The sequence below is a fragment of the Lontra canadensis genome, unplaced genomic scaffold (assembly GCF_010015895.1).
Source record: "Lontra canadensis isolate GAN:19392208 unplaced genomic scaffold, GSC_riverotter_1.0 scaffold44, whole genome shotgun sequence".
NCBI classification, from domain to species: domain Eukaryota; kingdom Metazoa; phylum Chordata; class Mammalia; order Carnivora; family Mustelidae; genus Lontra; species Lontra canadensis.
Genome location: NW_022631038.1, coordinates 14,552,587 through 14,580,457, shown reverse-complemented (window position 1 = coordinate 14,580,457; position 27,871 = coordinate 14,552,587). Strand labels below are relative to the sequence as shown.

Here is a 27,871-nt window from a genome sequence, read left to right as displayed (position 1 = left end):
CTAATATACTTGAGTAAACGTGAATAAATTGATACTAATTGATGTGGAGAACAAAGGCAAAAGAAATGCAGAAAAAAATTTAAATTTCCTTACAACTTGCAGCTCATTGACAGTACTGGAGATAGAGTGATCTTCCTCCAGGAACTCAGCTGTCTCAGTGTGAATACTTTTGCTAGGGGCAGAAGGCAACATTAGTTTGACATTGCCCAAACCTCCAGGATCCTATAAGTCTACTTTAATGTAAAAAAAAAAAAAATCCCTTTGGAAATGTCCATTTATCTTTACCCACCTCCCAAGATATATGTTAGCAATCAACCTCCCAATGGATGACCCACTGATATACATCTGAAGGGTCTCATGACCAATGTTTTACTACACAGTAGTAGATGATGGTATCTTAATAGCACCTAGCCCCTCCACGTCCTGAAAGCCTTGCTTCCAAATTCGTCAGAGACATACCTTATCCCTGACCCCTTCCCAACTTGAAAGTATATAATCAGTCACTCCTCACAATTCCAGTGCAACTCTTTCTGCCCACAGGTCCTGCCCCTGTGCTTTAATAAAACCACTTTTTTTTTTTTTGCACTGGAGATGTCTCAGGAATTCTTAACCTGTGGAATCTGATGCGATCTCTCAGTAGATGGTGTCAGAATTGAGTGAAGTTGTAGGATATCCAGCTGGTGTCAGAGAATTACTTATTAGTTTGGGGGGAACCCCTCACATGCTGGAATTGGGTGGGGTCAGAACCTCTCCCCCGGCCCAATCAGAGCCCCAGCCAATCTAACGGGAACATCTGGAGCCAATTATCCCTTTAGAATTATCTAATTTGGGCCAAGACAGCCAGGCTTTATAGTCCCATAGAGATCAGATCAGTCATTAACTACTGGACAGCCAGAGAAAGGGCATGATCTTGGGTTTCATACTGGTGTGTCACAAATTACCACAAACTCGTCAACTTAAAACATCACAAATTTATCATCTCAGTTTCCGTAGATCAGGAATCCAGGAATAACCTGACTGAATCCTTGGCTTCGGGTTTCACCGGGCTGAAATCAGGGCAATAGCCAGCGCTGCCATTCTTCTCTGGGGCTTGATGGTTCTCTAAGCTCATTCGGGTTGACAGCAGAATTCATTTCCTTGCAACTGTATGACCAAGATCAAGTTCACTTGCTATCCATCAGCCAGAGACAGCTCTCAGGTCCTAGAGGCCATCCTCAGATCCTTGCCATGTGGCCCCACAGGCGGTTCACAGTGTAGACGTTTGCTTTCTTCCAGGCCAACCAACGCCCATCTCCGTGACTTCCAATTCCCCTCCAGTCAGCAACAGTGAGATATCCTATCACATCTGTCATATAACGGCACCTACTCTAGAGAGAGATTATCCCATCACCCTCACAGGTCTGCCCACTCCGGGGAAGTGCCCTCTGCATGGGGCTGGGTGACTCTCTGCAGCCTCCAGTCTCTGAGACAGCTGACAGTGGAAGGCTAGGTGCCAAGTCCCCTGCCGAAGAGGGGGACGGGGAAGCTCATCCCAGGATGACTCATCGCGTGCTGCCTCTCTGTTTGGGGGAAGACTACTTTTCGGACTGCCTGCTGCCAGAGGCTTGCTTGGACTTGTTTTTCACAGTTTCTCTGCAGTTATAATAATACTTCCTTCTGTAACACGTAAACCCTGAAACCTTAGCTCAGTACAATAAACGTTCACTTCTCACTGACGTTCAGCTGGCCTGGGGCTCTGGCAGGCAGCCATCCACATGCACTGATGAAAGACTAGAGCTCTGTCTGGCCAGGACCCATCATCCCCTAGACAGCAGGGTTTCTGGTTCCAAGCAAGAGTAACAGAGAGAGAGAGGAGGTAGAGAAGACACCGGTGCCCGTGTGGAAGCGATGCCTATCACTGCCACTCCTATTCCACCGGTGACAACTAGTCCTGGGGTCCCACCTGGAAACAAAGAGAGCCAGGCTATGCAGACCCCAACCGGGCAGCCGCCTCCCACCGAGCATACACTGTGGAAGGTGAGCGGGACAGCTGGACAGCTGACTGCTTCCACCATGTTCCCTTTGTCCCATCCATGTCTGGGTCTGACACTTGTCCTTCTAGGGGCTTCAAGTCTTCAAGATTCATCTTCCCACCACCGTACTTGAGAGTTTCAACATCCCCCCTTGTTCTTTCCCTTTTTATAAATTCACCTTAGATATTCTCCTTCTGAATTCTGAAAACCCCAGGAGTCTGTCACAGTGAACCTCCCTCCCTGCCACCAAAAAAGCTCATGGTGTGGTCAGCACTGAGAATGACAGGGAAGAGGGACAGAATGGATCACTGGTCTGTATTTGCCATTTGCGAGGAGGATGCTTCCTGTATAAGGAACACACCCTAATGAACATCTACTCCCTGTTGGGCAAGGTTATAAAGCCGAAGGACAGCAGGACACCTTTGCCCAGAGTAGTACAAGGCTTCTCCTAAGAGGCAAAGTTCAAGCTGAAGTTGAACAGATAAAAGGGGAAGGAAGTACATTGCAGACCAAGAGTGAAATATCTGTCAAGTTACCACTGTGCGAAGAGTCACGAGCTGCCAAGAACCGAGATGCCCATCAACAGGTGCATAAATAACCCAAATGTGGTATATACATAGGATGGAACACTAGTCAGCCTGAAAAGGAAAGAAACCCCAACACGTTACAACACGGATGAACTAAAATACCTTATGCCCAGTGAAATAAGCTGGTCACAAGAAGACAAATATTGTGCGATTTCACTTAAATAAAATACCTAGAATAGGCAAATTTAGGGGACAGAGAGTGGATTCGAGTTACCAGGGGCCAGGAGAAGAGAGAACAGGGCTTTAATGTTCATGGGCACAGAGTTTCTGTTTGGGATGATGAAAAAGCTTAGAAAACAGGTAGCATCCATAGCTGCACAACACTGGGAATAGAATCAATGCCACTAAATGACAGGCTTTAAAATGGCATATACTATTTGCATATTTTACCACCATTTTTTTTTAAGATGTGGTTATGTAAAAGTGCATAAGGAAAGGGAAAAAGTTTCTTGATGATCTCTATTTTTAAACATTGAAAATCTAATTAAAGATCAATTCCATTCCCTGCTACAGCCTGCAGCTTCTTTTTTTCTATATCAAGAGGGGAAGGATTGAGCAGGAACCTCAGAAAGGGAGCCGCTCTCAGAAACTCATCTGCAGACCAGCTCCAGTACGATGTTGCCTTCCTTTTAGAGGGTTTACCATTTGTGGGAAGAGAAAAGCCCTGGGTGCTTCAACTATGACTTCCTTTTAAGTGTTCTTTTCATTAGGCAATAGTCCATTAAATGAAATTTAATTAAAGTTGATCTGATTGATGGACTAAGACCCCCTAGTCTCTTCAAAGACGACGTAGCTTTGTGTCATTGATCCAAAAACCCTCACATTTTGGCAACCACATGGCAAAATGATTTATTTCCATGGTAAAAGCAGGCAATACTATTGATCCAAGGAAACATCCCTTCAGTTGTTCCTGGGTAGTAGGGGTTTTTAACTGTTATTAAATCAGCTGTTCATTGGCTGACACATCACAAACTGAAACTACACACACAAATCACAGGGCTGAACTTGAAAACCCGAACCTATTTTTATGGCATTGTGGAACCTAGAAATGGGATTTCATTCTGCTGAGGTTATCACATGGAAATAAAAAAAATGCAAAACATCCTCCTTTAAAAAATAATAAATGGCATAAATCATCTCGACAGCTGACCATTCCACAGCACTATTCCAGTGAATTTTGCACAAACAAGAAGCTGAATTAGATTAATAACTGTGCATTCTCCTAAACACTTCAAGGAAATTAATTTAGTCCTTCATATGTCTGAACGAAATGCTTTGGAAATATTAACTACCTGATTCTTATCACCAAAAAAAACCCATTTCCTTCACACATATTTGCACATGGGGGATTTTCTAAGCAATTCAAACTGATGGATTATATAATCTAAAAATGTAGTTTTCCTATTAAAAAGACAACTTGGAACTTGTTTATTTAAGTGGCAAGCAGCACTGACTTTTTTTTTTAAGTTGGATTATTTCTGGCTATAAAAATACAGGGAGGTCTCATTTCGTACAAAGGATGCATCTCAGAAGACCTTGTGTAATTCGAACCTGCATAATTCAAGAATGATTTTCTCAAAGGAATAAATATAAAATAAGACAGATGTATTCTCAGAGCACATTTACAAGTTGTAACATATTTTGGCATTAAACCCGCTTTTCCTGCTCCCGACGTTACATCTAATATTTCAGAATGTCATCTCCCACATTAACTGCGCCATGTGTCATTGCGGTTGCTTCCCTTTCTTCTCGGCATCTTATCACATATAACTTCCCTTCAAAAGCTATTGATTTGGGGGCACATTTTTCAGTGTGAGCACTTTCGTCCCTATTTTATGAATACTTAAGTGACATTGTTATGGGTTGGAAAAATATTTTACATGATAATAACAGTGAGTGCTAAAATAATAGCATAATAGTAAAGCAAAACAAAACAAAAACAACTCACGTGTAGGAGTTCCGTTGGGCATAAAAAAACAGCAGGGTTTAGAGGATGCTACAAAGCCAGGTTGGTACTTCTGTTTGTCACCTAAAGTGGCAAGCCATGTTATAAAAGTGTAAACAAGCTTTGCAATATTCATTCTGCCCATCTGCTTTGAAATTACATGAGTCTTGACAATTTTTTTATATATTTGATGGGACTGATGTATTTTTTTTACCTTCGTATGTGAATTAAGATTTTTAGTGGTATTTTTTTTTAAGATTTTATTTATTTATTTGACAGACAGAGATCACAAGTAGGCAGAGAGGCAGGCAGAGAGAAAGGGGGAAGCAGGCTCCCCGCTGAGCAGAGAGCCCGATGCGGGGCTCGATCCCAGGACTCCGGGATCATTACCTGGGCTGAAGGCAGAGGCTTTAACCCACTGAGCCACCCAGGCGCCCCTGGTATTTTTTTTTATATTCATGTTTTCAACTGCATAAACTCACCAGAGCTGCTTCTCCCTAGGGGGTGGGGGGAACAAAAGGTAGTGGGAAAGAGATATCGCAGAGAAGCCCAGGGTGGCCTGTGAACATATTCAGAAGATGGAAGGAGGATTTCATCTCATATCGTGTTCCCAAAGCAGGAATTGCAGCGCTCACACTCTCCAGAGACTAAAGCTCACTCAGAATCCATGTTCACCAGTAGCACCTTCCTCCTATACCTCTGAGAGGGGGTGTGGATTTAGGGTGGAAAAGAAGTATGTGTTTGTTTTAGTCTCTGCTGCCCAACTGAGAGAGTGAAGTCCCTCCCTCTGGACTCAGTTAGCAGGGGGCAGCAAATGAACAAATGACAGTCATTCTCAACGGAGGGCAGCAGAACCAACAATCTAGGTATTAGGGGGCTTCCATGGTATGAAAAAAACATATTATTCTTTCTTAAACGGAAAAGCAAAGATAGAGTTGCCACTAGAAGTAGAAATAGACTAGCTTAGTTTAAAAGAAACTTACAATTTATTATTCCACTACTAAGAAATACACTTTCAGAAATTGTGGTGTACTTTTTCTTCTCCTTTTTTTAATGCCTATTTCTTCCATTACTACTATGACAGATACCATTTTTTTATTCTACTTTAAAAAACTTACTTAAAAGCATTTTTCATATCATTATTTCAAATCTCTCCAAAACACAATTGGAATGGCTGATTCCTAACCCAACATTTGCCTGGTGCCTTCCATCGGTGAGCAGTAAGACTGTTTTAGAAAATCAACATTGTAAATATATTATTCTCCAAGTGTAGAGAATATACAGAATTTTTCTATTTTTCTAAAATTACAATATGATCTTTATTTTTTTAAAAATTTAAGATTTATTTATTTATTTGAGAAAGAGAGAGAGAGAGTCAGGGAGGAGCAGAGGAAGAAGGACAAGCAGACTCTACACTGAGTGCAGAGCCAATGAGGGGCTTGATCTGGTGACCCTGAGATCATGACCTGAGCCAAAATCGAGAGTCAGACACTTAACTGACTGCACCACCCAGGTCCCCCTACAATATAATCTGTAAATTCTTAAATTAAGAAGTTTGTGATACACTGATTAATACTTTATCATTAAATTCTTGAATTGCCTATAATTTTCAGGCCCTGATGATCCAAAAGTAACAAAATAACATCCCTGCCTTTATGTAATTGTGTTGGGTGTTTTGAATTACTATAAGGATTTTGAGTTTTATTTTGAATGATAAGGAAGCCTTGTAAAGATTTTGAGCAGTTAACAGACATGATCAATCTTAAAATTTTTAAAATATCACTCTGGCTTCTGTGTTGAGAATAAATTGCAATGAGACAAGGAAGGAGCAGGGATGCCACTTAGGAGACTATTGCAAAAACCAGGGCACAAATCATAGCCACTTGGCCCAGGGTGACAGTGGTAGAGATGGTGAGACATGGTTAGATTCCAGATATATTTTTAAAAGAATTCCAGTAGGATTTGCTAATGGTTGCATGTGAAGTATGACAGGAAGAGAAGAATAAAGCTTTTTTGCCTGACAACTGGAAGAACAGATCACATTTTCTAAGATGAGGACAACTGTCTAAGGAGCAAGATCAAGAAAGGGTGAGAATCAGGACTTCAGTTTTAGACACATTCACTTTGAGATACCTATTAGGGTTCTGTATCAGTTAGATAGTGCTGAATCCCAAGCCACCTCTAAGCTCAATAACTCATAGCATGTGAAATGCACAATCCAGAAAAGAAAAAACAATGAAGAAAGATAAATTGGATGTCATTAAAATTAAAATCTTTTGCTGTTCAGAAATCAAAATGGCAAGACACAGGACAGGAGAAAACATACACAACACATATATATAACAAATTACTTGTACCTAGAACATGTAAAGAACTCTTACAACTCAAAAATATGAGGACAAATTACACAATTTTATAAAGGGCACAAAATTTGAATAGACACTCACAAAAAAATAAATAAATAAATAAACAAATGACCAGTATACTGGGGATCTGCTCTAGCCAGACATACAAGCCTGAATTTCCCAACTTGTCCTTGGGTTTCATATCTCTTCTGAGGCTTACATACATAGCTTATTAAATTTGTTTTTCTGCCTTAATCTGTCGTATGTCAATTTCATCAATAGACCAGCCAAAAGAACACAGAAAAGTAGAAGAAAATTTTTTTCCTCCCCTACAGCCTCTGAGACTACAGAGTCTAGGCTGGTCTTATACTTCTCATAGCAATAGCAGAAGCACAAGAGACAATAAGTGAAAACACACACATACTCTTGAGGAGCAGGCATGGAACTTGCATGCCATGAATTCTGCCTCATCTATTGGCAAAGCAAGTGACATGGCTAAGCACAGGTTTAGCAGGGTTGGCAGGAAAGGTAAACCTTGCCTCTTTAGTGAAAGAAAATGTAAAGTTTCATGGGCAAAGGCTATGGATATTAATGCAATCAACTTCAACAACCAAGTGGAGATATCACAGGGCAGTTGGAGATGTATATGGAATTCAAAGGTCTAGGCTGAAGAAAAAAATGTGAAGGTTGTCAAAATAGGAGGGTATCTAATGTCACATGACTAGATGAATCACCTACAGAGTGAATTCTTTTTCTTTTTTATTTATTTCTTTTCAGCTTAACAGTATTCATTGTTTTTGCACCCCACCCAGTGCTCCATGCAATACATGCTCTCCCTAATACCCACCACCTTGTTCCCCCAACCTCCCACCCCCCACCCCTTCAAGACCCTCAGGTTGTTTCTCAGAGTCCACAGTCTCTCATGGTTCACCTCCCCTTCCAATTTCCCTCAACTCCCTTCTCCTCTCTATCTCCCCATGTCCTCCATGTTATTTGTTATGCTCCACAAATAGGTGAAACCATATGATAATTGATTTTCTTTGCTTGACTTATTTCACTCAGCATAATCTCTTCCAGTCCTGTCCATGTTGCTACAAAAGTTGGGTATTTATCCTTTCTGATAGAGGCATAATACTCCATAGTGTATATGGACCACATCTTCCTTATCCATTTGTCCATTGAAGGGCATCTTGGTTCTGTCCACAGTTTGGCGACCGTGGCCATTGCTGCTATAAACATTGGGGTACAGATGGCCCTTCTTTTCACTACATTACAGAGTGAATTCTGATGGATACGAAGACATTCAAGATTGGGGAGATGAAGAAGAACCAACCATGGATACTGAAATGGGGTGCTGGTGAGGGAGGTGATGAGTTGAGAGAGAATAGTATTCTAGAAAACAAGCTAAGAAAGTGTTTTAAAAGAGAGGAATGAATAATTGGTTGTGGAGCAAGGATTGCTTCATGAACTAAACAAAACTTTTTAACTGCTACCTGTTTCTTCTTGAGGAGTTAGGTAACTGGTGGGTAGATCGCTGTGCTGAACTAGGATGCAGTTAGAGTCTAATAAAGAAATCTGCCCCACCACACCCACTACACCTGCAGACACAGAAATGAACCGGTTAAGATTAGTTGACCCCAGCTGAAAACGAAATCTTTTGCTGTATTCATTCATTGATGGAGCCTGGGGTAATTTCCAATATTAGAGAGATCTTCATGTAACGAACACTTATCGGGGGCCTAGTTTTGTCAAACACTGATCAAAGCAATGAGGCTGTAACAGAAGATAAGGTAAGTAGCTTTCCAGCTGTCATAGAGTTTACATTTCAATGGAGGAAACAGACAAAACATAAATGAGGAAACACACAAATTAGTAAGTAATTTCAGACAGTGGTGAGTTTTGTAATGATGATAAAGCAGGATAATGCTTAGAGAATGACCAGGGGAATTACTTCTGATCGTATGCTCGGTGAAGGCTTCTCTGAGGAGATGGCAATTGGCTAAGATCTGAATTACTCAAATTAGATAATTTTTCAGGGAGTTTCATTATAGCTCTTTGACCTTGCACCACTCTTGAACTGCCCTACAGAATGGGGAGCCCAGCGTCATCCCGTTGTCCTTTCCATGGCCCCCTGGGAGCTATAAATGAAAAGGAAGAGCAAGAATATCACTTGACTGGCCATATCCCTCTGGCATCCTGCTATCAGAGAAGTGAAGGGAAGTGCTGGGTGATATATGGACCACATCTCCTCGAGACTCATCAACAAATCAGATGGTAGGAATCACTGGGATGAAGACACTGGCTCAGAGTGCCTGAAGAACTTACCCAAGGTCATCTGGTTAATAAGAGACAAAACCAGAATATGAGCAATGAGAATAGGAACCGAGGACTGGCTGTTTCCAAAGACCACGTTCTTTCAACTAAATGACCCTGCCAGGGTGCCAAACCGGACATCGGAAAATACAAACCATTAAGAGATACAGGGCAGAACCAATTCATTTGTAAAATTCTTCTAAGGGGGCAAGAGAGAGGGAAAGCGAGATCAATAATGCTGTGTTGTATTTTTAGTGATGGGCAGTGAGAACAGCACACAACAATTTATAGAAAAGGAAAGGAATTTGTATTCCCTGGGGCTGGGAAGTTGTTAGACATTAATAGCAAGAAAATTGTTAGGGAGATGACAGGAGGTAAAGGAAACGTCCTTGCTTTCTCCCCTGCAAAAACCTCACTGCAGGAAAAGTGGGAGAGAAAATAGGATTGAAATTTGAAGCAGATTTGGGGTAGGAAAAAAAAAAAAACCCACAGGAGGGAAAGATGAGAAAATTTGAAAGAAAACAATATGAAATGAAAGAATTTCAGAGTAAAAAAATAATAATAAAGAAGGTTACCTATTGTAAAAAAAGCAGAATGGCTAATTAACAAAGGGGATGAAAATGGCCTGCAGATAATATTTATCATCTTTCCCAGTTTTCCTGTGGCTTTATTTGTGCCCATCTGTCAGCTCAATCTTTTCCAAGTGTCTGCTGCCACAAACACAAGCCATTAATTTATTGAAAATATTACTGAAATTTGATTGCTTCTAGCCTTCTTATTGTTTCATTTCTAACTTAAAAAAAAAATGTGCCTAACTGTTTGCCTATTTGTGCTTTCGTTTGACAAGTGGGGGTTATGCCCAGGCTCAGAAACATAGTCTTCCCAATCCAAATCAAAAAGAAAGCTTGGGAACAGGGATGCCTGGGTGGCTCAGTTGGTTAAGCAGCTGCCTTCAGCTCAGGTCATGATCCCAGCGTCCTGGGATCGAGTCCCGCATCGGGCTCCTTGCTCTGCAGGGAGCCTGCTTCTCCCTCTGCCTCTGACTGCCATTCTGTCTGCCTGTGCTCGCTCTCTCCCCCCTCTCTCTCTGATAAATAAATAAAATCTTTAAAAAAAAAAAAAAGATTTTAAAAAGAAAGCTTGGGAAACTTCCCTGTGGCCAGAAGCACACCCATCTAAAGTCTACCTCTTCACACACCCCTGGGGTGGGTCATCTAATGAACCTGAAACATTCTGACATAAACAAAGAAAGCAATGGCAATGTTGCATGTATTTGCCTTAGCAAAGAACATAGGTCAGTGGCTGGGGCTTACTACAAACCCATCCAGCTGACATTAACAAGGTCATCCATTAGACTCCCCTAAGATCCATTTAGAGGATACTCATTTTCATTTCCAAAACAGGGACCAAGAAAACCTTTTTATCAACCCTGTGACAGACTAATCTGAGTCACCCCAATTGAAGCCACTAACAACTATCAAAGGAAGATAATTGCAACATTTTTAATGTGGTATCATCAGATTTTTAAATCGGGCATTAAGTACCTATGACCAGAGTTGTGATTTGATTTCTTGGGCTTGCCCCCAGGCTTGCTCCCAAAGAACAGACAGGCCACCCAAAACCTCCAGTTTGTTGAACTGCCTCTGGCCCCGGGAGGCATTGATCTGTGAGCCCGTCCCCTCAAGAATTACCACCTCACACACCCACTCCACCCCCCAACCCCACACCCCCCCACCCCCGCCCCTCCCTGGCTGGCTGGCTGCTGATGTGAGCTACCTATGCTTTCCCAGTCCCTCCCCGGGATCTGGGTGGGAGAGCTCCCTCCTCCCAATGGGCACAATGCCTGTATCCCTGCTCATGCTGGGCAGCTACAGCCAGGCCATCACGGCCACTCTTTGGCTCCCAGTCACTTGCAGGCAGTCTGGTGTCTAAGACAGGGAAAGACTGAAGAAGTGAGCAGCTTTTGGAGCCTTTGTGGGGGAGGGGAAAAACTCTTTTTCCCTCTATCCATCTTAGGTTCATTGGCTGAAGCCCTTGAATCAAACTGATAAAAGACAGATTAATAAGAGAACAACAACAACAACAATAACAAAAAAAGCATTTAATTACGTGTGTATGCTTGGGGATTTCACAAAGAAATGAGACGCCCATAGGCAGCCAGTTGATGGAGGGTTATATACCACCTTAGGCTAAACAAAGGAAAAGGGGTTTGGGGCCTTTGGGTTGGGGAACCAAGTTGTGGGAAGTTGACAAGTAAAAGTATGGTAAACAAGGGTGGTTTGGTATGGTTTGTTACACAGACTTTCGTGGGTACCTACTCCATGGATGAGAATTGTTAAAAGTTCTCTTCCTCCATTTGGCAACTGGTTAAGCGTGAGAAGACTCGAAGCAGGACTATACAGGATTCCAGATAACAGATGACTATGCCGGGGTTGGGGGTGGGCACTGAGCTAGGGACAGATGAGGAAGGCAAGGGGATGAAAAGGGACTGGGGCTGGGGAGGAGGTCATTGAAAATTAGTTTAAGTTTAGACATAATGAATTCAAGAAGGCGGTGGGACATCCAGGTTGAATATGTTCCATGGAAAGTAAAAATGTCAGACATGATCAGAAGTTACGTATTGACATTCATTTCCCTTGTGTTGAAGTGAGGGCTGGAGCTTAGAAATGAGTGAGAGAGCCCGATATGCAAATAGAGAATTAAAACTGAAGTATGAAATCCTGGTCAACACTGAGCATCAGGCACCTGGAGGAGGAAGAGAAGCCAGAAGAGGGGAGAGAAATTGCCAGAGATGAGACAGAGAGCCAGGGCCCCACAGGATTATAATATTTTAAACATGAGTGTGTTTATTTTCTAGGAACAAAATGCCATAAACTGAATGGCTTCAAACAACAGAAATTAATTGTTGCACAATTCTGAGGGCTAGAAGTCCAAAACCAAGGGCTCAGCAGGGCCATGCTCTCTCTGAAGCCTGTAGGAGGGAATCCTTTCTTGCCTCTTCCTTCTGGTCATGACCAGCAACCTGTGGCGCTTCTCGGCTCACCTCTGCAGCACACCCATCTCTGCCTCCATCATCACCGGGCCTTCTCCCTGTGTGTTCTGTTTCTTTTCTCATAGGGACACTAGTCATATTGGATTAGTGCCCAACCTAATGATCTCATTTCAACTTGATTACCTCTGCAAAGACCCTATTTTGAAATAAGGTCTCCTTCACAGGTAGCAGGGGTCAAGATTTCACATAACTTTTTGGAGGGATACAACCTGTAAAAATTAGCAATCTCAAAGGAGGGGAAAATGACTGGTATCCTGTGCTTTTAAGGAGGCATAAAATAACAGAGAGAGGGTCATTTTGAGAGCTGATGTGTCGACATCACAGTAAAGTGGTAGTAACAAAAGTCAGCTTTCAACAGCAGAACAATAAAGTAAAAGAGGCAACAGGTATAGCCGGCAATTTAGAATGTGGCCGGAGAAAGCCGTGGGGTAGGCCTGGCAGCATGAAGAAACCAGTCTTCACTTATGGTGCCACTATGGCCCTGAGCACAGAAGTGCCTTTACCCGGATCCCTTCCATGTTACTCTATCATTTCCCTGCCTCAAAGTTCATGCTCTCTTGGGGGCCACCCACAAACATCCCGTTTCCTGTCTGAAGGCCACCCTGGCTCATGTGTAGGGCCCAGATAACTAATGTGCCAGTGAATGATGAGCCCTGGGACTCAGCCACCACCACCCCCGGCCCCGACCCCTTTCATGGATGGCTTTTTACTGACTCTGGTATTTAAAGGAAGACAGAAGATTTCCTAAGATTATTATATTTTTAAGGTTTAAACATGAGGACTATGTAATTAAGGCTCTACACTTTTAGACAGTAGAATGAGTCAACCCAAAAGTTCCTAGAGAGTGTTCAAGGAGGGGGGATCAGATGTACAAGCCCAAGCAGGGAAGTGTGGGAAGTGACTGAGGACCCAGACCAGGGCCATAAAGTAGGACCCAGCCTGAGGACGGAGACAGCAGCAGGATCCAGGCTATGAAGCAAGACCCATGCCCACAAGGTGGATACAGATTCTCCCCACAAAGGACCTCCCTCTAAGATGGGAGGATGGATTACAGCTTCCATTGCAGGGTCATCTGCCCTGGTTTTCCTCCTCTGGGACCTAATTTGTCATACATCTTCCCTATTAAAAACAAAACAAAAAACCACAAACAATAACAACAACAGCCTTGCTGATACACTAGCCCCCAAATTGTGTTCATTCTCTCCGTGTAACATAAATGTGTGTTAACAAGGAACACATATCTGGTATATGCAGAAGACTAAAAAGTGAAGACCTTCAAGTTGGATCAAATCTTGCACAACGGTGGGCTCTGAAGGGATCCAGAATAAGCCACCATGGCCTAAAAATTGTTTTGAGCCAAAGGCATCTGGGTTCCTAAAATCCCTTATCTGCCTAAAAGCAGAGCTTCACCAAAGAACTTAACTGTCATAAATCCCCTCCCCAGAGTGGCTCTTTCTCTTCTTAGAGAATAGAAGTTGGCATCACACCCAAGGAGGCATTGCCACAAAATTCTCCTATCTCCCAAATATTTTCCTAAGTGCCCATTTATCTTTCAAAAACTTCCGTTGTTTCTCCATAAGTGCCCTTTATTCATTCCCCACTAAGAAGTCAGTTGTTTTCCCAGAAGTGTCCCTCTATCTCTCCCCATTCCCTGTTAAGATGGCCTATCAGCCCCAAATTCTGACTGCCTCCCTGACCTGCGTGTCTCTGTGAACTTCCATGCATACATATGTAATTAAATCTGTCTATTCCTCTTGCTAATCTCTTTGTCAGGTTAATTTGCAGGCCTTTGATGACTAAAGTTAAGAGGGTAGAGGAAAAGTTTTTCTTTCCTGAGAGTACTTTGGAAACATTTGCCCTCCAGACCATGATAAAGGAGAGTTGCTCTTGGCTCAGGTTGACTCCAAGGATAGAATTAAGTAGGAAAAAGCTTGGGAACTGATACTCAGGGTTAATCAGATTTCCCCAGAAGGAAAGGACATATTACTACCACTCTTCTCCAAGACCTCGAGGCTCTCTCAATCATAAAGCAGCTCTCTGAACACGATGATCATCAGCTGTCTTGGCTAACCAAACAATGATAGCCAGACCCTCAAAGATATCTAGATCCTATTCCCTGGAAGCTACAAATGTTACCATATATGGCAAAAGGGTTTTTGCAGATGTGATTAAGTTAAGGATTTTAAGGAGATTATTCTGCATTATCTACACTTTTGCATGGGCACTGAACTTACTAAGAATCCTTATAAGAGGGAGACACAGAGCAATTTGACTGTGGAAGAGGAAGAAGGTGAGGTGAGATTGACAACAGAGATTGGAGTAATGTAGCCTCAAGCTAAGAAATGCTTGCAGCATCCAGAAGACAGAAGAGGCAAGGAACGTGTCCTCCCCTGGACCCTCCAGAAGTAACTAGCCCGGCCAACACCAAGATTTTACTTTCATAAAACTCATTTCAGACTTCTGATCTCCAGGACTTTGAGAGAATATATCTGAGTTGTTTTATTTTGTATTGTTATTTATTTATTTATTTATTTATTTATTTACTTACTTACTTACTTTGAGAGAGAGAGTGAGAATGGGGCTTGGGGAGGGAAGGCTGAGGGGCAGAGGGAGAGGAATAGAATCTTAAGCAGACACAGTGCTGAGCACAGAGCCTGACACAGGGCTCAATCTCACAACCCTGAGATCATGACCTAGCTGTGATCAAGAGTTGGACACTTGGAACCTCTTTGACTACTCCTCTTTTCCAGAGTCTTGACTTGCCTTTCCTCCCAGTGAGGCTGCTGCCCCCAGCCCATGCATGATAATGGCGACAACTGAGGTACTGAATATTGGTTAAAGAACAAAACAAAACAAAAAAAAAACCTCTATGAGAGTAAAACAAAAGAAGTCTATGAATTGCCAAATAGTCCAGGGAAGTCCTCCTACAGTCCAAGGACCAGATTACAGCAGGAAATGCAGCCAGAAAGAATCACCTGGAAGAAAAAGCTACAATCTCAAATGAAACTACCCGCTGTACTTTTCAGTTGTTAAAGGAAACAGGTATCAAAACTGCTTTCTGCAGAGAATGTGGGGAGACAGCTTTCACTGCACCTAAGTGTGAAACGATTCCAACTGAATGGGTTTGTAGAAGAATAGCAACTGGGTCTTTTCTCAAAAGAAATCCTGATGTCCAGGAGGGATGTAAGTCTTACCCACCTAGTGGAGCTGTTTTTCAAGGATGATGCCAATAGTGAGCCACAGTGGTCTGGGGAACAGCTAATTGCTGGAAAATTTTGCTTTGCTGGACTTGTTATAGGCCAGAATGAAGTCACACTACACAGGTTATTTTTGGTAGATTGGAGAAATCCTGGTTGCCCCAGAACTCTACACTGACTGATATCATGATGGAAAATATGTTGATGTAACCACCAAAGAAATTGTTCTTGCTGATGTTATTGACAATGATTCCTGGAGATTCTGGCCATCAGGAGATCGAAGCCAACAGAAAGACACACAGTCACATCGTGACTTCAAGGAAGCAACGCCCGAAGGGCTCCAGATGGTGAAGACAAATTTTGAGTGGGCGGTAGAAAGAGTGGAGTTGCTTCTGAAATCAGAAAGTCTGTGTAGAGTTGTAATATCAATGGGCTCAACTTCTGATCTCGGTCACTGTGAAAAAACCAAGAAAGATTGTGGCAATTTTGGGGTTGCGTGTGAACTTTGGGTAACATCTGCCTCTAAAGGACCACATGAAATTCCGAGGATAAAAGCAGAGGATGAGTGGGGTGGCATTCCTACTGCATTTGTGGCAGAGGTTTAGGACCAGCGATACCTGCATACCCCGTTATCAGCTGCCTCCACTTACTCCTGGGGAGCTCGGGATGTGTGGTCTTCTCTTCGACTACCCAGTGGTCTTGGCTGTTCAACCATATTTTCTCCAGAAGGATCAGTTCAGTTTGCTGCTCATGTATTGAGTATTAAATGTATTAAACAACCATTTGGTAGGGGCTAAACTGCGAGCAAGGATATTCAACGTGGATTTCCTTGAAGCAGGCCGACAAGAAACACCTGAGACGGCAATTTATAAAACATCATTGCTTTGCGCATTTTTTTAAATAAAAACTATACATTTCTTGTTTAGTTTCAGAAAAAAAAAATCAAGATGAAAAGTTTTCAAGTCAATCAAAGAAAACAATAAAATTTACTAGTGAGTTAAAAAAAAAAGAGACAGTTGGACACTTAACCAACTAAGCCACCTGGACACCCCTATTTGAGTTGTTTTAAGTCTTCAAGTTTGTGGTAATTTTTTACAGCAGTAATAGGAAACTAATGCACAAATTAGCCTCATATCTGGAGGCCCCCAAAGTTAACTTAAATGCAACTCGGGCTCTCCCTATATGTGATCACTTAATCTTGTCTGTTTAAGTTAAATGACCCAAGTTTCCAGTTCTACCACCCTTGCTCTGGTGGAGTCTTCTCATTCTCCTTATCTCTCGCCGGTGCACCCTACTTAATCCTTCTTCCCTTCCAATACAAGAAGATAGAAAATCTGTGTTCCACTTAGTTGAGAATGGAGATAGCAAACAGGGACAAGAAAGAGACAGAGTAAGTTGCTTTCAGGATGAATCCAGAGGGGGTGTTATTAGTAATTAAGGGCTTGCTGGTAAATGTTCTGGCACATTAGTAAAACTTTGGCAGGTTCACTACATCAGCTATTATATTAAACACCTTGTTTTATAATATTCATAAAGAGGAGTGCCATTTAAACCTTGCCAGGACCTCTTCTGAGAAAGATTTGAGTTCTCAGATTTTTGGAAAAGGATTCTTCCAAATTTCTAGCAAAACAAATTAAAGAAGAAAACAGAGCTGCTCAGCTACTTGCCTTTTTTCTCTATTCACACCTTCTGATTGTACAAGTTTATGTAGAGGAGTCAGGAGTTAATGTCTTAGATCAGTCTCTGGCTCATATTAGCAATGGTTAAATGTTATATTTTTATTATTACTATTATTAAAATTATTTTCTCTAATGATTCTGAATTAGCTAAAGAATTACCCCCTTCTTTCCAAAAGATCCTTCAGGAATGTTAGAAAATCAAAAAGAGATGCACAAAGGTCAAACTGGGCTTTGCTTCTCTTTGGGAATTGCCTCCTGCTTCAAGAACAACTTTTTACATATGCATCTTGCATTAAAATGGGATTTTTCTTTCCTTCTCTCAACTAGGTAAGAACAAATAAATCTGTTGTCCTATCAGAAATACTTATATTGACCTCAGCTATAGATAACTCCAAACTAAGTGATCTGTCTTGCCCAAAGACAGATCCATAAGACTTATTCCAACAAATGTGATGGAAATCTGGATTTACCCAAAAATTCTAGAAGGAAAGCTCAAGGAACAGTGTTCTACTCTTGGTTGCATCCAGGATCAAGACTTACTGGGATATGTGAAAACCCAAGTGGTCTGGCCCCACACTTTGAATTTGACCTCTCACGTGATGATGCTTTCCCATCTCTGGGCAGTACACCCCCACTTCCTCCTTGCCCACATTACTTTAGGATCTTCCCTCTCTCTACACACTCCCTTCCCCTTCCCTGAATTTCCCACCTCCAAGTCCACAGTAGGCTTCTCTGTGCCTTACCCATTTTCTTCTGAATGTAAAGAGTCTTGGAAAACGGAAAAGGAAATAGTGCTACAAAGTTAGGATTCATTTTTGAAAACTGTACATACATACTAAGTATAAAATCAAGGCCAGGAATAGAGTCACAATAGATCACAAGAATGATCTAACATACATTCTGTGTTATTAAAGAACCCAAAATTTATATACAAAGGTGATATTCTCAATGGTCAGCTCTTTTGTAGCCTTATTTAATCTCAGCCTCCTTTCCATCTGAGGCTGTGTTAGGGGCCAGGACTCCAGCCTTGAAGTATAACGTGGGCTCACGAGCTATCTCAACGAGTATCACTGCACTTCCAAAGCACATGTGGTGGGAGCGATTACTTGTTTTTCCAGAAACCATCTCTTTTCTCTCCTAAAGACAATTAAAATAAATTCTAAATGGAGAAATACTATATATCAATCTACATCACCTGCCTTATGTTGCTATGTACTTCACTCAAGCGTGACTCCCACACTGCTATTTCCAGTTTTGTAGGAAGCACAGCAATTCACTGGCCATAACTTTAATGAAGGAAAAATTATTCTGGATAGGAGACATAGAAACAACCAATCACTGATCTGGCCATTCCGCTACTTCATGACGGGGTTATCTTTAAAACTTACTCTATAACTTGCTAATGCCAAGTATTTGCAGTACTCCATACTCACTAAAATGTTAGATGTCTACCTGTTTGAACTAGATCTCCCAGCCCCAATATCTAAGTCTCTTTTCCAAATGCATTACTTATCTATTAATAATAGCGTAAGCTGAGTAAGCTTTCCTTAAGACTAATTTAAAGAAATCAGAAGATAAATGAACTATGTCCTTGTATTTTATGCCACATTGAGTAAATAACCATGTACAAACCTTCAGGAATACAGTTAAAAATAAGAATGAGTACACTTTCCCCAAAATGCTTCAAGGTTGTCCTTGACAATTGTTTCAAAAGATCAAGAGCACACATCTAATCCCAAAACTCTCCTGTCTTCAATAATTCAGCTCAGTAAGACTTTATCAATCATTTACCATGTACAAATGACTAGGCTTGTCGTTTTAGTGGGCATAAAGATGAATAAGACATGGTACCTGCACAAGAAGAACTTACTCATTTCTCATCCATTAAGATATTGACGCCTTTTCAGTATCTAATTTTATTTTCTGTTCCCGACAACACTTGAATTAGACAAAACCAAAGCATGTCTTGCCCTTTGTGGCATGAGCTGAATCTATAGTCAAAACACTAATCTTAAAATAGAGGAGGAAGAAAGTATTAACAATTTTCTTTCCAGGAAGTCCGTTTGTGTTGTATAGACTCTCTTTTCTCAGAGAAGTATTTTTTCCCCCCAAAAAATTCTTAGGTGAGTTCTCAAATATTTTTCTCATTATAATTTGCTTCTGGTTTGCTCTAAGGCTAATAGGTAAAATCTTGTACTTTATTACGTGAGAGCAAGGGAATCTACCTTCCTCCTAAGGAAAACAGAAAACTGGTGAGAAAAAGCTGCTGAAGGAATGAACCCCACCGTGTCTTGGAAAGTTCCCCTTAAGATGAAATTTTGAACACAGACAAAATGCTGAAGAGTTAATGGCCAGAGACAGCCAATTCTAAGGAGCTCTAAGGAGATTTGGTGTTTAAATTTGAGTCAGTAGAGCGAAATAAAGAAAATGCGGCCTGTGTTAGGAGGGCTGGGGTTGGAACAAACAACAGTCTTTTCTTTGATACCCTGGAGTCTTTTGCCCGGCTCAGCCAACAGGTCAGCTTAGTGCACTGTCATGAGAAAATGCTCTAGTTTGAGTCTGGACTTGCTTAAAGGCTACATACAACCTAGCGGACTTGTTGATGTATAGGGGAAGAAAACAATTTAACTTCTACCTTTCTTAGTTCTTAGCTGGGCCCCTATAACAAAAGACAGATTAGCAAGAGAAAAATTTTATAATGTATAATTCATGTATACATAGGAGATACCCAGAGAAAAATGAGTATTTCTAAGCAGTGGCTTACAACTCAAGCTTAAATACCATGGTCAGCTAAAGACAAAAGAAGAGAAGTATGGTGGAGAGGAATGTCAGCTATGGGGAGGTTACTAGGTAAAGCACAGCAAACAAAGGTAAGGTTTGTTATTCAAATTTAAATCAATGCTTTCTCTACTGACCAAAAAAGAAGATTCTCTTATAATTTAGAGCCATTCTTCTGTTCCTGATATAGTGATACAGAGAGGGAGATACCCTTAAAAATGGAGACTTTCTTTATAAATATAAATTTCCCTTTAAAAAGGGTAACTGCTACTGTGTTTTCAGAATTAAAAAAAAATTTTAGGGGCACCTGGTGGCTCAGTCATTAAGTGCCTGCCTTCAGTTCAGGTCATGATCCCAGGGTCCTGGTGTTGAGCCCCGCATCAGGCTCCCTGCATGGCAGGAAGCCTGCTTTTCCCCCTCCCACTCCCCCTGCCTGTGTTCCCTCTCTCACTGTCAAATAAACAAATAAAATCTTTAAAAAAATTTAAATTGATTACTTAATAACTTTAATTCGGGAAGTAAAAGTAAAAGAAACAGTGGTTCATAAGGCATGTCACACAAGGCCTGTGTGCAAGGACACTGCCCCAGTTCCACACTCCCCCTCAGGCACCCTATTAAGATGTCATTCTGGATGGTCACAAAATGGTGGAAACACATCCAAAATAATACATTAGTATTAATGCAGTAAACATTTATGAGACTGGGTGGAGAAGACAAAGGGCAGAGAAGATAGCAATGTTGAAATGATAAAACTTCTACTAACAGCTAGCATCCTTCCAATTTTATATTAGGCTATTTGATTTGGACACTCTTTTTCAATGTAAAAACAGTACACATGAACCCTTTTCAGCTTTCTGCTCAGCTTCTCCCAATGTGCTGTTCAACTCTATGCAATATTTCATAAAACAAATTATTTAAAATATTTTTCAACAATGAGAACAATAAAGAAAAGAGCCATGAAAGTAAGAATGTCAGTTGCTATATCTGAACGTATGATCCAGGATACCTGATCAATAGGAATACATTCATAAATATTCAGAACTGGAAGTGACCTTGACATTTTTATTGCAACCTTTTCATTTTATCAGCTTCGAATATCAAAGCTCAGAGAGATTAAATTGCCCTCACTCATGTCTCCAGTATGCAGTAGAAACTGCAGTAAAAATCAATTAACTAAAATGAAACCACTTTCCTAACATATATGCCACGACCTGTTTACAACGAGAACAGCACGGCTAATATCACCAGCGTTGCACCATATTCTTCTCTTCCTTGCTCCATGCCCCTCTTAGAGCTCTGAAGGAGGAACAGGTCATCAAGAGAAACAGAAAAGGAATGACAGACATCATCTCCTTCTCCCATCTCTCTTCTTTCAAGTATCCCAGAGGTAGCACAAACTAAGAGAAGTCAAAATGTTATGCCTGTCAGGCATGGGGGGGATGTCTCCTTGTGTGAGTGCTCTGCTTGGGGCAAGCAGTTGATACCAAAGAACAGCACAGGAGGGGAGACCAGGCACTGGGAGCCCAAAGTGGGCCCAGCAGCCCCTGTGCTACACAGTCCCAGTGGGCACCATGCACGATGGCTCCGGGAGTTAAGCTGGGGGTGGGAAGTGATGGGGGGGCTGTATTTTGTGCTTTCATGGGACACTATGCATTGCCTAGATTCTAGAGGATTATTTTGGGTTATATGACTCCAAGGGGGATATTTTACAACTGTGAATTGCATATGACTGATAGCAATGCAAAATAACACTTGGCTATAAACATACAAATTCAGTCCCGTCCCTAGAGGTTCCATGGACTTCCCTTCTGTCCTTGCTGTCAAAACGCTGGGTTGGGGAGCTTCTACACATTCATTTTAACATTCTTGTACTCCATAGATTGGTACTTTTTAAAAACTTTTCCATTGAACTTCCACTGATCTTTTCCATTCTAACACATTCAGCCAGGTGTTCATGTTCATATCTGTATGAGAGTTGTGATTTTTATCCTTTTTAAAAAATAGTCTTGGGCGCCTGGGTGGCTCAGTGGACTAAGCCTCTGCCTTCGGCTCAGGTCATGATCCCAGGGTCCTGGGATGGAGCCCCGCATCGGGCTCTCTGCTCAGCGGGGAGCCTGCTTCCCCCTCTCTCTCTGGCTGTCTCTCTGCCTACTTGTGATCTCTCTCCCTCTGTCAAATAAATAAATAAAATCTTTGAAAAAAATTTTTTAAAAAATAGTTTTTAAGCATCCAGAGGAAGAACCTACCCGGGTCCTTCCCTGTGATGCAGCCACAAGCATCCAAAACTTGATAGAAGGGAAGGCCCAGCTGAGAAGTACAGCTCACACCTGCTCAAGGTACATTAGCATAACAATAGACACGTCACCCTGGAGGCTCGGCTTTTTTCCTTTCTACCCCGTGGGTTCCTTAGAGGTGAAAATCTATTATCCTGGGGAGAGTGTTTTAATTCACATCTAAGTGACTAGACCTCAAACTGAGTTTGCATCTTCAATCCACTGGGGCCTGGATTCATTTGCAAGTAAATAAAATTTAACTTTACTTTCTGAGCAGTCCTTGCTGTCAATGACAACAAGGAGCTCTGGCAAAATTTTCAGAACTAAAGGGTGAGCTTTGGCTTTAAATGCTAAGTAAGTTCTTTAAAAATAAAACTAAAAATGCTGGCCCCCTTCCTGTAATATATAAATTCCCAGCCCCCATCCCCCCTGCCTGGTCTCCTTCTACTGGAAGGCACAATATCCTTTATATCCTTCACTAAAATAAATATATTTGGTACCTAAACAGACGAAAGCTTATCAAGAATCTCAGCCTGTTGGAGGTACCTGGGGGCTCCTGGGTCTTTTGCTGAAACTCAGCCACTCAGAAGAGAAGACACAGTGGATAAGAGAAGAACCAGGATCTAAAAATTAGTGGTTCCAAATTCATCCTCGGTTTTCCTACTACACCCTAAACTGAGGACAGTGGTCTCCAGAGGGAAATGTAGGAAGCAATTATTCAAACTAACTTTTCTTTATTTTCAACTTCAAGATGATGTTTATTATGGTTGTTTTCAAATGTTTTATGTATATCTTGCAATATATTATAGCAGGATTATATGTATGTAATTTTTAAATGAGTGAATAAATAGATATGTCAGGGGGTGTATGCTCAAAAAATACACAAGGATGACCAGTCAAGACTATTTAGAGGCCTTTTCTTTAGTGATACTATTGAACATTAACTAAGCCCTATGTTCCCTAATAGCAGGGATGGTAGAGGAATTCTCTCACCATTTTGTGTTCCCAGAAAACATAAAGAACCACCAAGGTAAATAAAAAAGAAAAAAAGAGAGAAAGAAAAAAAAAAAAGAAGAACCACCAAGGGAAGAGCCATCTCTGTCCTTCGGTGATTTAAAGGCTATAAAATAATGGTTAGGACCAACTAGAAATAATTACAAAAACTGGAATAAGCAAAGGCAGGTTCTGAGATGCTCAGTGCTGATAAACCCTTAAAATTGAGTCGTTTTGGACTGAATTGTTTCCCCTAAAGTCCATACATTAACATCCTAATCTCCATTGTGCTTGTATTTGGAGATAAGGACTTCAGGGAAATAATTAAGGTTAAATGAGGTGTTAAGGGTGGGGCCCTAAGCCTATAGGACTGCTGTCCCTACAGGAGGAGAAATCCCAGGTATCTCTCTTCCCCCTCACCCCACAACATACAAGCACAGAGAGAAAACCCTATAAGAACACAGTAAAAAGTAGCCATCTGCAAGCTGAGAAGAGTTTCAGGCATCAACCCTGAAAGCACCTTGATCTTAGACTTCAAGCCTCTAGAACTGTGAGACAATTCGTTACTATTGTTTAAGCCACCACCCCCCCAACAATTGTAGTATCTTACTATGGCAGCCTGAGCAGACTAATACACTTGTCCACTTAACCTCCACTGATCAAAAATAACTATTATAGGGTAACCCTCTTGGGTCCCCTCCCTCTTCAGGAGCTTTGCACTATCACTCAATAAACTTTGCTTTATTATCACCAAAAAAACCCAAAACAACACTTTCCTTACAGCTACTTCTTCTCAGTTGCCTTCAGCTCAAAACAGCCCTCCTGTCAAAGCGGCATATTTTGTGGTGACACGTTCCGCTCCCCTCTGCAGGAAAGTCTTTCCATCTCCAAAAAATATATGAAAATTCATTCTAACCTCCCACCTTCCCGCCCACAGTGCAAAACACTTGTGACCTTTCTTTCAGTAATTACAGGTTTCTAACATCAAATTAGAAAGTAGGAGTCCTGAAAGTCAAAAGAGCAATCATCTTTTAAACACTAGAAAGATACAAAGGAAGGGGCCGTGCAAGTGCACGTGTCTTTAAAAATATCTAAGCCAAGAGGTGCCTGGCTGGCTCGGCTGGTGGAACATGCTGTTCTCAGACTCAGGGTTGTGCGTTCAAGGCCCACGTTGGGTATGGAGATTACTTAAAGATAAAAACCTTTAAAAAAATTTATCTAAGCTGACTGAACCTAGACCGTCTTTCAACTTCTTTCTGTCATTTCGAGTCTACCCGTATCTTCTCTGGAGCGATTACAGATTTCTCTGTAGCCTCCATGGCTTCCCTAGTTTCCAAACTCTCGGTGTGTTCCTTTTTTTTTTTTTTTAAAGATTATTTATTTATTTATTTGACAGAGAAATCACAAGTAGGCAGAGAGGCAGGCAGAGACAGAGGAGGGGAAGCAGGGTCCCTGCTGAACAGAGAGCCCGATGCTGGGCTTGATCCCAGGACCCTGAGATCATGACCTGAGCCGAAGGCAGAGGCTTTAACCCACTGAGCCACCCAGGCGCCCCTGTGTGTTCCTTTCTTGCTCAGAATTTTTTAATGCCTCAACATCTTTACAATGGGATTTGACACCATCTCCAACTTCCTTGGCTCACTCTCCGTACTCAAATCCCACTCCATCAAGCCTTCCCGGACCTTCCTCTCAATTCCTATCACACACACTTGTATGAAGCATCAGGCTGTCTTAGTCCCTTTGGGCTTCTATAACCAAACACCGCAGTCTCGGCAGCTTATAAACAACAGAAATTCACTTCCCACAGTTCCAGAGGCCGGGAAGTCTCAAGTCAGGGTGCCAGTGTAGTTGTGTTCTCGTGAGAGCCCCCTTCCTGGTCATAGCCAGCATCTTGCTGTGTCCTCGCACAGTGAAAATGGTGAACGATCTCTCAGGACCCTCTTTTGCAAGGGCACACGTCCCATTCCCGAGGTTCCACCCTCACAACCTAAGCACCACCAAAGGCCCCGCCTTCCAGTACCATCGTCTTTGGGGTTTGGATTTCAGTATATGAATTTTGAGGAGGCACAAAACCTTTTCATTGGCCTAGTGATTCCAAATAGACTCACTGCCAGTTGGGGAGGACGTATCTCCAAATGGCCCAGAGAAGCATACTGAGGGAAACACTGTGTTGCCCTCAGTGTGGACAAGGACTGGGCTTCTGGATGACCGAACTGTTGAGGAGGCAGGTGTGTGGGAGAGAGAGGATGAGCTGGTCCATCTCTCAAACCTAGTGTCTCTCGTCTAGGGATTTCACTTTCAAGGATGGCTTGATGTCCATTTTAATAGCTCTCAGACCATTAGTCTGGGTCAATTTCTTGTAGCCCTTCTTGATCTGAACATTTATAATGTCTCACCCTTTGGATTAGATGCCGTAAAGGGATGTTCTACCACTAGTATAAAAAATCAGGCTAGAGGCAAGGGCCCACATCATCTAAGAAGCTGCCTCTCTAGAGATGGTAGTAAAAGCAACTGAAATCTAAAATAAGAACCTAATGCCTCACCCAGGACCCCTCTTGGAGAACTCCTACCCAAGTCGCAGGACCATGTTGTGCCTCAATCTTCTTATCCCGAAGAAGGGCACACTTACTCTTGGCCTAGAAAGAATTTTATAGGCTTGGGTTTGCAAAGCCAGCCTGAGAGCACTATTAATTTCCCCTGAAACACCCTGGTCTCCAGGCACATGCTACTGCTTGCCCACGGCCTTCGGTCTCCGAAGCCTGGCTTTTCAGAGCCACTGTCAACTGGACTGAAAATATTACCTTGTAGGACCTACAAGTTTCATGTTGCATTTTGAGCTCCTGAAATGGAAGTTGATAAAGCAGGTGTGAACAAAATGACTGAAGATCTCCTCAAGAATCTCCATTCCCAGGCGCCTGGGTGGCTCAGTGGGTTAAGCCGCTGCCTTCAGCTCAGGTCATGATCTCAGGGTCCGGGGATCGAGCCCCACATCGGGCTCTCTCCTCAGCAGGGAGCCTGCTTCCCTTCCTCTCTCTCTACCTGCCTCTCTGCCTACTTGTGATCTCTGTCAAATAAATAAAATCTTTAAAAAAAAAAAAAAAGAATCTCCATTCCCAGTTGGCAAGAATCCTGGAGGAGAGAATCTCTGCCTGGTTTCTTCTGACTCCCTTCAACCCCCTCCCTGGAGACAGGTTGCAAACTAGCCTTTGCCAAAGCCATCCTACCACATAATGCTGTTGCTGCAATGGCCGTGACCTTAATTACTATGGCCTATTATTCAAAAACACTAATTGAGTCATGGTCCCATTGCAAATGTGACTTAACTTGTGTTTTACTGCTTTGCTCAGGCGCCGCAAATAAAAAATAATGGCAGTTGTAATTAACTCAGAACGGCCATATACCCTGCCCCTCCACCCGTGACGGGTAAAAGTTCAACTAAAAAGTAAAGTTAAGGGGGTTAAGGGGGTAGGAGAAGAGTAAATGAAACAAAATGGGATAGGGAGGGAGACAAACCATAAGTGACTCTTAATCTCACAAAACAAACTGAGGGTTGATGGGGGGAGGGGGGTTGGGGGGTGGGGTTATGGACATTGGGGAGGATATGTGCTATGGTGAGTGCTGTGAAGTGTGTAAACCTGGCGATTCACAGACCTGTACCCCTGGGGATAAAAATATATTATATGTTTATAAAAAATAAAATTAAAAAAAAAAGAAGGAAAATGTAGCATCACACACACAAAAAAAGTAAAGTTAATAACAGAGTAGGGTTTGGTCACACATCTGTCATACAGAGTGTGACAGGATACAAAAGTTACCCCATGCCACTAATGAGAGAATCCCTAGAGACCCATGGTAACTTTACTTTGGGGCTTGCAAGATAAACAGCGCTCTCCACCACGCACTTAAAATTACTTCCTATACGGGGCCATGTGATTGGTCACTTTCCCGAAAAAGTCTAAATAGAGGTGTCTATTTCAGAGTCTTGAAGGACGCAGCAGTAAACTACTAAACCAAAAGAAACAAAAGGATCATGAAGCAAGGCCAAGAATATAAGAACCTTCGAGAAATGTCTGCACACTCCCCAGAAGTTTATTAGGAGCCTTCAGAAAGATAGGCGATACAATGAGATATTTCTCACATCCGCGAGGATGGCTGTCATGAGAAGGAAGGACAGCCACGAATGTTGACAAGGATGTGGAGAAATTAGAAAATCTCACGCACCACCAGTGAGAACGTGCGATGGAACAGCCACTGGGAAAACCGTTCGGCGGGTCCGAAAAAGTGAAATGAGAAGTATTCAAATGACCTAGCATCTCCACTTCCAGATTCATACCCAGAATTAAATATGTCCACACAGAAACTCGTATGTGAGTGCTCACAGTGGCACCATTCACGACAGCCAAAAAGTAAAAGCCACACAAATGTCCACTGATCGAGGGCTAGATGAACAAAATATGGTCCATGCATACAACAGTCTGTTCTTCAGCCAAAGAAAGGAAAGAAGCACTGACTCATGCTACAACCTGCTGAGCCTTGGAGATATGCTAAGTGAAAGAGGTGAAAGAGACCAGTCAAAAAAAAGTGTCGGGGCTCCTGGGTGGCTCAGTGGGTTAAAGCCTCTGCTTTCGGCTCAGGTCATGATCCTAGAGTCCTGGGATGGAGCCCCGCATCTGGCTCTCTGCTCAGCAGGGAGCCTG

General features: G+C 42.1%; 1 pseudogene; it reads left to right on the top strand.

Moving 5' to 3' along the window:
• The first annotated feature begins 1,887 nt into the window (after positions 1-1,887).
• The window catches only part of LOC116876183, a 40,915-nt pseudogene continuing 14,931 nt past the window's right edge, over positions 1,888-27,871 (top strand).